We start from the raw sequence: 12,981 nt of genomic DNA on the forward strand, positions 1-12,981 counted from the left end.
ACCTTTAAATAATAAATATTGCTACTTAAATATGCTACATACCATAATTATCCGAGTAAGTCATATTATTAAACGAAAAAATAGGAAGAGTTTGGGTGGAATTGAAAGCTCTAGCATGATTATAGGTATATTTTGTTAAAATAATAATTTAGGACGTGGGGTTAACTTTTGGTATTATATATACCTGCTCGAAAAGTTAAACTCTTGTCAAGAAAAGGCCAATCAAGTGGTAATCCTATTGCGAACAAAATTAGTGCGCAATAGGAGTTAACGGTGGCCGTCCCAAGTTAACTCCTATTGCACACTAATTTTGTGCCAAAAGGTACTTTTTTTCTTCTTCTTTTTTTTTGGTTATTTTGGATCAAAATTCCACTTTTGGGATCATTTAAGTTGCGGACTCGGTCTCTTTTGGGACAATTGTCTATGGACGTGTAGTTTGGGCAAGCAACAGGTGCACAAAAAGTCTAGTCTTTGTGATGGTTTGCCTTATTTTTATAATTGGTTTGCAACTCTATATAAATGATAGTATATCTTTTAATTAGTTACAGTTTCTATTAGACATAGAAGAGAAAGAGAGAGAGATGGAGAGAATATTGTCATTTACTATTTCTTTAATTCTATTTCTCTATGCAGTTGAAGTGGTTTCTTTTGCCTTTGGGCATCCACTTTGCTCTTCTCATGATTCCCTTGCACTTTTACAGTTTAAGCATTCACTTGTCGTGGCGGACTATCCACTTTGCTCTTCTGATTATCATCATGACTATGACGACCTGTTCCATTGCCAATCTTTTGCTCCTAAGATGACGTCTTGGAATAGGAGTAGTATGGATTGTTGTACGTGGAATGGAGTTACTTGTGACAGCCTCACCGGGCATGTGATTGGTTTGGACCTCAGTTTTAGCAAACTTGAAGGAACTATTCATCCCAATAGTAGCCTTTTCCAGCTTCAACATCTTCAAAAACTTGATCTTTCAATTAACAATTTTCTAGAATCTCATATTCCACGAGTATTGGTCAGTTGGTCCGTTTGACGCATCTCAACCTTTCTTATTGTTATCTCGAAGGAAGGATTCCATTAGAAATCTCGTACCTGTCCAATTTGGTTTCGCTTGATCTCTCTAACTTTGACTCTGATGTCCAGCTTAGTGGGGAAGGATTCAACATGCTCTTTCAAAACTTAACCAAGTTAGAGGTACTATCTCTTTTTTATGTTGTCATCTCATCCGAGATACCTATGAATGTGTCATCCTCTTCTTTGAGATATCTAGATCTTGCAGCTACTAACTTGTATGGAGACTTGCCAAATAGCATTTTCCTCCTACCCAATTTGGAAACCCTCAAATTGCAGGGAAATGATCTTTCTATTTCTTTGCCCAAGTTTAACTGGAGCAGTAGCCATACGCTAACTGAGCTAGATCTCTCTTACAATAATATTTCTGGAGGACTACCCAGTTCACTTGGAAGTCTCAAAGCCTTAAAACTTTTGGATTTTTCTGGGTGCAACCTCGTCGGACCTATATCGGAATCCGTCAGGAACCTTTCACAAATCACTCAATTGTATCTTTCATCCAACCATTTGGAGGGCAAAATTCCTGATGCTTTTTCCAACTTCCAAAAGCTTACACACTTAGGACTTGACAACAACAACTTCACTGGCCCTTTCCCATCTTCTCTTGTGAACTTGACAAAGCTTGAAGTCTTGAGTTTGAGAAACAATTCACTCAGTGGTCCACTTCCTTTGGATCGCTAACGGGCTTCAAAATCTACTTGAACGGTTTCACTCGGTGGAACTACATTTGTATGAAAACTCACTCAACGGCTCAATCCCATCTTGGATGCTTAGTCTTCCTTCACTGAGTGATTTGTATCTGGGGTACAATCATTTCAGTGGACCACTTCCCGAGTTTAAGACCAACTCTCTAGAAATGCTTTATATATATAATAATCAACTCAGTGGTCCCATACCTCACTCGCTTAGAGATCTTGTGAACCTAACTCATCTCTCTCTTGGTTCAAATAATTTGAGTGGTGAGGTAGGAGCAGAAATGTTTTCAACAATGAAAAAACTACAAAGTCTTCATCTTTCTCATAGTGGTTTATCATGGAGTAGCAATAAGGAAAACATCAACACCACCCTTCCTAGTCTTGAGGATTTAAGTTTAGGCTTCTGTCACGTAAAAGATTTTCCGAGTTTCTTGTTAAACTCTAAGCAATTAGGGTTTTTGGATCTCTCGGAGAATGAAATTCACGGCCAGTTACCGAAATGGTTTGGTGGTTTGAGTTCATTGAAAAGACTTAATCTCTCTCACAACTACCTTACAAGCTTAGACCATCTACCTTGGCAGACACTGGGGTATGTTGATCTTCAATCAAACTCACTCAGAGAGCCTTTGCCGTCTTCCCTTTGCGAACCAAATAGCCTAAATATTCTGATTTTGTCCAATAACAATTTGAGTGGTGAAATTCCCAATTGTTTGTTTATTTCTGGAGATCTCTCAGTCCTAGAATTACGAGGAAACAACCTTTATGGTCCCATTCCAAACATATTCTCGGGGTGTGGTGGGTTAAATTATATTGGTTTGAGCAAAAATCAATTGGAAGGTCCAATCCCGAGGTCGCTAGTCAACTGTACATCCTTACAAGTCCTTGATTTGGGAAGAAACAAAATCCATGACACATTTCCCATTTGGCTGGATAGGTTGCACGAGTTAGAGGTTCTCATATTGAAATCTAATAGATTTTATGGACCCATCAGTGCTTTCCAATCAAAATTGCCATTTCCAAATTTGACGATCTTTGACCTCTCCGGAAATTCATTTACTGGCTCTCTACCTACAGAGGTTCTAAAAGGTTTCAAAGCTATGATGAACATGGATGCACACAAATCAACACTGGAATATATGGAGGAAGAAGTTGATTACACAAAAAACTATGGATTTTTCTATGAATCAGTAATATTAGTGATGAAAAATCAAGAGATTGAATTCAAAAGGATCCCGAAGATTTTCACAACAATCGATTTATCACGGAACAAGTTTGTGGGAGAAATTCCAAGGTTCATTGGGAATTTAAATTCACTTTTGCTACTGAATTTATCTCATAACAACCTCACAGGGCACATTCCTGTTGAAATGAAGAACATGAGCACGCTTGAAGCTTTGGACCTTTCATTTAACCAGCTCACCGGCAAAATTCCAGAGGAATTGGCAAGTCTCACATTTCTTGCGGTCCTAAATCTATCACACAACCATCTCGTCGGACCTATTCCTCATAGTAATCAGTTCAATACATTTCTAAATGACTCATATGTTGGAAACAGTGAATTGTGTGGATTCCCATTATCAAACGAATGTGGGCAACATAAGAGTCCACCAGTGTTGGTTGACCAAGAAGAAGATGAGCCTACTTTTCTTAGCGAAATGACTTGGCAATCTGTCTTAATTGGGTATGGTTGTGGCTTGGCTTCTGGATTTACTATACTGTATTTCATATACAGATTTGAAAGGCCAAGATGGTTCATAGACTTCTTTGCAACTATCACTGATGAAATGACATACAGAGTAAAGAGGGGACGTAAAAGGCATGGGAATTTTCACAGAAGAAGACAGTAAAAATATATGAGGTAATTAATAGTCGCATTATTGTTGTTAATTCAATATCTTATTGTCTACATAATCAAATATACATTTTATTAGCAATATTTACTATGCTCTTCCTCCATAAAGTTTAAGTAAAATGTTATGGAAACTACAACATAAGCCATTAATGGGAACTAGAAACTTTGTTTATTGCGCAATCTCTAGTCGCAAAATGTTAGATAAATACAGTGAAAAATCACAGTTAAACATTAATTAGCAAAAATGTTACTAATTGAAAAAGTGATTCTTTTGGTATGATAATCAAAGACCCACTGTGATTATTAAAAGTAGAGTAACAAATGCAATACTAAGTAGAATAATTTTGTTAGTGGTGATGGTACATATGGTGAAGGTATTGGTGACTTTGGTTAGGATGGAAGAAAAACGGTTGGTGCGGTGAGTTGGCATGCCATTTTGGCATATTTGAGCCACTTTTATAACATTAATATGAGATCGATATATAACATTAGGGGCCTGGATCGATAGTACAACGGAGGGCAATATTAAACCTTTGTCAAGAGGGACAAATATGACTCTTTTCCCTTTTAAATTACAGCCGTAGCATTGTTCTGTTTGTTTTATTGTTCTTTTGTTTCCCAATCAAAAATCACAGTGAGTGTACACAATCAGAACACTTTGCCTTGTTGTAATCCATTGTTTATTATTGCTCTTCAGATTGAAAAACAAGTATCAAGCAAGGCAGAGATTAGAGACACTACAACGTTCGCTTGGGAAAAAAGTATTTTATAATTTTTGCGTGCAAAGAATAAAGGAATGCAATCATCATCGTCATGTTAATTAGTAGTATTTGTTAAGTAGTTATCTCAACTATGGCAAGAAATATGTTGTATAAGTAACTTATAATTATGCAGTTCTAAATAAATTCAACACTGCTGTGTTCCTGCAAGTTTTGAGAAATTGTTTGCTTCCTTTATAACTCATGATATTATTATACTTAAAGTGGGAAGCTCCTACCTTCAAAGTTAGTTTATCATTTTACCCATACACCAGATCAAAATCTACTTAAGTAAAAAACTAATTAAATTGTAGAATAATATTTTATTTAGGCCAAATGCACAAGCAACCCCTCAAAGTTGTCATAAAATTTCATTTTGACACCTCAACTAAGGCTTATTTTTATTAGACACTAGTAAATCGACCCGCGCTTCGCGCGGTAATTTAAATCTTATTACATTTTTAAAATTAATTCCTACATTTAGCTTAAATAATTTTTTCAATAAAGAAAATGCATAATACAATTATAATGTGAATGAAAAATAGAACTAATGTGGTAATAAGCATAAGCCGTAGATTAACATAAAGGAAAGAACTACCAAAAAAGCGAGCTACAAAAGAGAAATAAGCACAAAAAAGTTATTTTCACTTTTGTTTGATAAACACTTCCAATTGAGACGAACATATAACAATGAAAATTAAATCTATCTTTAAATAAGCTGTAATACTACAACAACATTCAATATATTTCTTTCCTTCATTCTCCTTAAATCTTCCATTGATCTTCTTATCTCTACCATCCTTCAAAATACATTCAACCATTTCTCATTCTCTTTCATCTTCTAAGACTCGTGCCCATAAGCATAAGAAAATAAAATTCAGAAAAAAGAATGAAACTAAGCACCAATTTTCAAATAAATTGAATGGAAAAAAAAAAAACTACTAAGGAATACATATATGTGTGGAGATCCAACGTTTCTTTTGAACTATAATTCAAGGTTGTCAAACATAAGCTTGCTTTAAATGTCTTAAGGGTCACTTATCACTTTTCTATTGCCCAATGATATATCATTTATTCACAAAATTAAAAGAAAGTGAGATAAAATAGAAGTAATTAATGATAAAGTAACATAGAATAAGGAAATTAGATGGATTTAAAGATAATTTTGAATGGATACATTATCTCTTTAATTAAAGAGTTGGGTGATTTTTTGGGAATTATGTGAAGGTATGTATCATCTTCAACAATGCTAATTATGGGGAAGTTAATGCCGATTATTATAGGGCATTAGTGGGTTCAAATAAAAGGAATAAAAAGCAAAAACATTGAGGTAAAAGATAATAAAGATTTTTGTTTTTACATTTAAAAATTTCTTTAAAAATAATGGAGAAAACATATTCATAGAACACTTACTTTCCTCTCCACGCCGCTAAATTTTCCGTTTTCCTCCTCGAATCTCGTCCGCAAAATTGTCATTCTTCTGAAAAAAATGGCGTTTTTTTCCCGGTTAACTTTCCATATCATTCCTATAATAATTATAAAAATTTAAAGAGGGCAAACAATAATTGAGTGACATCATATATGCACACAGAGAAAATTATAAAAGACACGATGTATAAGCAAAAATAAGCGCAGTACCGTTAAAATTCAAAAAATAAATTCATAATAAGAATAAATAAGAGAAGAAACTCTATATTAATATCTCGAATGCAAAAAGAAATGACATAAAACTATAAAAGGCACAAAGAACTCGTACTTATATTGAAACTATAAAAGGCAAAGCAATGTACTTATATTGAAACAAATTATTATGAAGTAAAGAGCAATGATATTAATTGAGAAAGGAACGGGAATAAGGAAGAGGGTGTAGCCTGTGGGTTTATCTAGTAATAATGGAGTGAGAGACGTAGGCAAAATTTGACATAACTCGCTTTTAAAAAGGCATGCAGCGTATGGAAACATCACAAAAAGAGGCCGAAAGGATGCGCATTATTGTTTTTTGACTAAATAACTAATAGGAGTTAAAATGGATTAAAAGTGCCAAAATTATAAAAAAAAAAAACGAAAATCCCCCGCATTTATATAAGGCCACGCATCGTGCCCATGCCCCGCTTTTATATATATATATAAGATTTTAAGTATATTAAGTATACCAATTAAACACACAATGCTAGCTAAAGATTTGTTCGGCAACTTCCTTTGGGCGCGTGAATTGATAAAAGAATTACTTTTTTCTTTCTTAAAAACTCACATTTTATATACTCCTAATTTCTATCTACGAGCAAGAACCCATCACCTTCAAAGTTCAAACAACCCATCAATCTCTAAACAGGCGTGACATATTAATTTTACTGGCTGAAAGTTTGATGATTTTCTGAAACTTTTGAAGATAGTTATGTTGAGAGATTGAAATCGATTAGCATGATATGCTTTTACTGGTCTCATGATTGTTTTACCCTTTGAAACATTTCTAATGTAAAAAATTTCTCTAACTGTTGTAAAACACAAATTAATTACCAGCAGAATTTTCCTTATATTTGATTATGTTAATGATCTGTTGCTTTTGAACCCATCTCCGACTCTATTTGGGTTTGGCTTAGCAATATGACAATGTCATTTTGCAGAGTTTTGGGAAAGAAAAAAATGAGGGAAGATGGCGATGGTGCAGAGATCATCTAGTGGGGAAGGTGATGGTCGAAGGAATGGCTTCTGTTTTGCGGAAAAAGACCATAAGGATTTTTGGCTTTTCTCTTCTCCATTTTTTTTTTTTTTTTTTTTTTTTTTTGGTTACTAAAAACCCATTTTTTAGTTAATTTTGACTAACAAGCCACGTGGTTGTTTTGCATTCGTTACTTTTTCCATGTCACCATGTGAATTGCACGCACTATTTCTGTTTAACTTGTTAGTCACAAGGTGTTTAATAGACACACTTTGAATATACTTGAAATGTTCAATAAAAAACAGCCTTAGTTGAGGTGCTAAAATGAAATTTTGTGACAACTTTAGGGAGCTGCTTATGCATTTGGCCTTTTATTTATGTAAAGGCAGAATCACAATTCTTTAGTTATGGCATTATAAATTCCCTTAGTTATTGCCAATTATTACAAACGTTATTCAAGCCTCTTACATTCTTTAGTTATGGCATTGTAAATTCCCTTAATTATTCCTGATATTAACTTTTCCCTAATATTCCTGATACATAGTATAATTTAACATATACTATGATATTAAGGTATACTATTAAATATATCTGATATAAATATAATATACATGGTATAATTCATTTTAAGATGTATACTGATGTATTTTGTAAAGACTATAATTTAATAAATATAATATACGGCAAAATCAAATTACTTATATGAAAGAAAGTAGAAACACAATTGTTGGTGTGAAGATAACTTTTTTTTACCAAAAATGTAGGAAGAGAATCAAGGTTGTTAAAGAGTGGCCATAATCTCACCCAACTACATTCCTTCAATAGAGGAATCATCACAATATATAACTCCTCACTGCCATTCAATGTTGATTAAATAATTCTGCTAAAGCTTTGTAAATATTATTCTCTTATTGTATAGTTATGTTTTTTCCCCATATTAGGCTCTTGGCCCAATTCTACTTCTCCAATCTGCTGCGCTACTGTTTGAAGCTAATGGGCTGCTGGCCCAGAATTCTCTCTCGTTCTGTTGGACTGATGAGGCAGACTCGATAGCGGATATTATGTTGGGCTAGAAGCCTAACGCCGAAAGCAAGGAGACTGAAGTCCTCGTGGACTCGATCAGGGTCACATTCACATATGCATAAAACAAAATAAGGATTAGGAACGAGAGGTACTGGTGTTCTCAGAAATGGAATAACATACAAGTAACTTGCCAAATCCCCATTAGTTCAACATATATTGAAAACTGAAATATAGACTACCGAATTTCAAAACAGAAACGATTATTAATGCCAAATAGGTAATGGATTTCTAGAGCCAGATAGCTATAGCAAAGAAATTTCAGCAAAAAGTTAAAAGGGCTTAGTTTGAAACTGTATCACACCAAGATTCAAACAAGGGAATATTTCACATCAATAAAGCTCACTAAGAAGCAGAACATAAGAACACATAAATCATTCATCCCTCATGCGAAAAATAGGAAACTGGCAAAGGAAAACGCTAATCCGAACCCAAAAAGAAAAATCATTATAAAGTTCACACATGCTAGCAAAACAGTGAACAAATCTCCACGATTCTAACGGCTGCTCATGACCCAATAACCAATTAAACACAAACCATGTAGTAGATTAAAACCAGTGAGTCATTTTGGAATCAAACATCAACATTTATATATGTATAAGAACTCAAGCATGATCCAGATATTTTATTCCAAAAGGACAGAACTGTGACAAACTAAGAAAACCTTCAACTTTATCCTAAAAGTTCAAACCTAACAAACCGATTTTAGATAGTGAAACAGATTGAGGCCCTATATCTCGAAAAGAATTTAGTTTCATCTATACGAAACATGGAAGATCTAAATTAGTAACTGTTTCAGGATTTGGACAGCAAAGAAGGTCTAGAACTACTACATATTCATCTTTATCAAAAGAAAGAGAAAACCTTATGCAAAGCACTAAGACAGAATTACGTTAGCTACTGTTCTTATCATATATATATATTTTTTCAAATAAGAAATACCTTAAATAAGCCTACTAATCAGCTTGTTAAATATAGAAAGAGAAGTGCACAAGTGAACTAAACCAATTCATGTTTATGCTATTAAAATCTAGTACTCGAAAGAGCTTAAACACTTAGCAAGGAAAAACCAAATGAGGGTGGGAAATCACATTGAGATAAACACATACTTAGCAAAATAAGAAGAAAAAACTAAGTCGTACCATAGATTTAAGGTAGCACGTAACTGAGTTTGTACTCATGTAACTTCAGAATCCATTTAACTTTAAATATTCGGATTTTAAAACCATAACGTAAGAGGAAACACTCAGCTAGTCGAACATTCTCCCAACAAGAGGAAGTTGAAGGATTCAAACACTAATAAGATCACCAAACTCGTACTAAATTTAGTTCTCCCAAGTTGAGGTCTTAAATTGATTTTAATGAAAAGCTAAAACTGCAATTACTGTGAACACCAACATTCATTTCGTTGAATCTAAACACCTATTTCGTAAAGGAGGAAACCACGTAATCTCACAGCCCATATTTTCCTTTTTAGTATCTTCTTAGACTAAATCATTTTTTGAATGGATAAAGAGTACTAAAAGCTGTAAACAATTCATACTTGACAACTCACATACTTAAACAAAGTAAAACTAAAATACTTGCAAAATCCAAATCAACCAAGTTATGCTAAATTTGAACAAGCACAAGACAACAGTGATAGTCGCAAAATACTAAACATATGAAAAGAGCACTTAAAGAATTGAAAACAGTTCGTACTCAGCGATTATGATTTTATAGAGGCTAGTATTTAGGTTGCTCGAAAATTCCAATATTTAATCAATAAACATGCTAAAGAAAACTACCCAGGAAAAATTAACTGTTGTGGAGTAGCGAACTGAGGCGACGAGAGTTGATATTGGACCTTGAACTTCACCAAAGAATTATTAAACTTGTCAACTCACAAGAAACTTTCTTGTATTAAATTATATTACCTGTTCAAACCGTTGTCTGAGAACGGGGAATGGGGTCCTTATTTATAGAATCCCAAAACCTATGGTTCGTTAAGAATTCTTTGAAAATGAAAAGGTCTCAATGGAGAAGAAAACAAGCTCTCCTTTGGCTGCTGTTACGTGAAGGAAAAATGATTGGGTGTTTAAGAGCATTAGTGGGCCGGGTTAATGATATTGGGCTGGGTATTTTTAATCCCAATATGGGCTGTTGAGAAGCTGGTTTAGGGGGTTTAAAAGATAAACCAAAATTGCACTTAAAATATAGGGCAAACTACATAAACGACAAACATTTGGGCTTTAATCAAGCCACATAGCAAATGTTTCAATATTTACATTTTGTCGCAACAACCCAGCTACCAACGGTTGTATACGTTTTTTTTCACTGTATTCATTTTTTATTTTCGCTTTATTCATGAATACAACAAAAAAAAAAAAACCTATTTTTTCACTGTATTCATGAAAATGACTATCTATATTCATAAATTGGCTTGCTGTATTCATAAATACAGCGAGTAAAAAATGAATACATAAAAACATATGTACACCAAAAATTAACAAACACCATATTTTTCGGTATGTATACAACAAATACAAGCTGTATTCATTTGTATACAGGCGTTAATTCACTCTATTCATTTGTATACAAAAAGATCTTCTTCGAAAAACGTGAAAAATATTATATACCGTGTATATATACACAGATCTGAAAAAAAAACTTCCAAAAAATATGTATACAGTGTATGTATATACTGTATGTATACACAGTTCTGAAAAAAAAACTTCCAGTCAAAAATTTCGATCAGATCTGTGTACACCTTCTTTTCTCCGTCATCATCACCGTCACCTTCAGATCTGAAAAATTCCGATCGGAGACGGGAGAACAACGGCGCAACAGAGGCGACGTAAAACAGAGGCGGTGGTTGGCGGCGTGTGGTTGTTGTGCCGTCTCCGGCGTCAATCTATTTCGCCGGAGCTCCGCTTGCTTTCCTTTCTGGCTATGCAGCCATGGCGGCGTCAATATTCTCTTTAGCTCTGTTCAAATAGAGCAAATCGATTTTGCGGAGTGGGGAAGAGGGAGAGAGAGATGGAAGGGTTGGGTTGGGTTGAAAGTGAATAGTATAATGGGTATTCTACTTTGTGTGTGTGTATATATATATATAGTTACTAAATGTCATTAATATACAAATATTTGCTATGAGAAGTAATTAAGTTAAACTATAGCTACTAAATGTCAATACCAACTATATGTTTGTTACGTCATGTAGTTATCCCTAAAATATATCCTATCGCATTACAATTATGATCAAACATTAACAAAGTAGCTTGGTAAGGATCGATTTAGATGAATTGACAACAATTAAACCAAATAAAAATTGAGATGAATTGCACTCGATTAATTAAGTAAACTTCTTGACTTAACAAAGTAAAATATTTATTTGCATAAAGGACTAATTGTCGTAATTAAGCCGTAAATGACTTTCACTAGACAATTTGAAATAAGTACCGAATACAACACTTATTTTGAACATAATTAATACTTTAAATTGTGTGTAGAACATATAATAATGTATATTAGGATATTTTTCCAAGTGAAATGGCAAACTAGTTAAGAAAATATTTTTTGACTTTTATAAATACGTATTTCACCTTTGTTTAAAAATCAAGAAGCTTGACTAGTTAATAAGAAAATATGGAGGGTCAAAATTGGGTGTCAACAACACATATATAACTATGTCTCAGAGATGGTCCATTTCTAACAAGACCACCGGTATATGGCGAGTTACTCGGGACAAATAAAATCTTAGCATGAGTGTTGTTAACTCTTTACCTTTATAAATTCAAGATATAATTTGTCTTTACTTCAAGATTTTCCCATGATTTGTACTTGTTTTAAAGGATTTAGGATGCATGGACCACTACCGCGGTGAATATATAGAATTGCATAGTTTTGTTGTGAAGTTTCTATACGAGTGCTTAGATGATCACTCAACTTTGGGTAATCAGCCAACATAGTCAATCAACTTTGTTTTGTCTTTTAAAAGTCACTCAACTTTGAGTTAAAAGCTTGGATGATCACTCAACTTTGGGTAATTGACCATCATATATAGTCACTTAACTTTATTTTGTCTTCCAAAAGTCACTCAACTTTGCCTAGTTAGCTTCCATGGTCATTTTAGCCGGAAATATAATTTCTGGTACCTATTTAATGACGTGGCAGCTATAAATTTTTAGTAAAAATATATGTAAAAAGATTAACTCAATATTTAAATTTATTTAGGATCCAATTCATCATAATTAGTGCATATAATACTAAATTTTAGAATATTATTCATCACTAATATATAAAAATGATAAATATATAAAAATTTAGATTGAAAAAACAACTTAGACACAATATTTAAAAACTATACTAGTTAAGTAAACTGGTTAATTAATGCATATAATACTAAATTTGAGAATATTATTCATCATTAATACATAAAAATAATGATCCTATAAGTTCTTTCATCTAGAGTAATATGAACTGACTTTTCAATTTTCGGTGTTCTCCTAGTGAAATCAAGCGACGTTACGATAACCTACGCCGGCCATGGCTAAACGGGGAAGACCACACAAAGACAAACCAAAAACTCTTGTCATGAAGGTGGGAAGCTCAGTAAGCGCGAGAATAATAGCGGAGACACTGTAACAAGGAGCTACTTAGAGGATTATCACATTGAAATCAACACTCATCCAACTACTCGCTTTAAATATCAGTGGCGCTTCTGGAGTGACGAACAAAGCAAGAAAATTCTCAATCTTGGGGGAACTTAGCTGCAATTTGTCAAGTTGACGTAGCCAAAACCCCAATCGTGCAAGCCTTCGAAGCCAATGGAACAATACCAACGACACAAGAAGTGGTGACTCCGGCAGAGCAGAAGGACGAACCCCCAC

This window comes from Lycium ferocissimum, chromosome 7 (genome assembly GCF_029784015.1).
Source record: "Lycium ferocissimum isolate CSIRO_LF1 chromosome 7, AGI_CSIRO_Lferr_CH_V1, whole genome shotgun sequence".
Lineage (NCBI taxonomy): Eukaryota > Viridiplantae > Streptophyta > Magnoliopsida > Solanales > Solanaceae > Lycium > Lycium ferocissimum.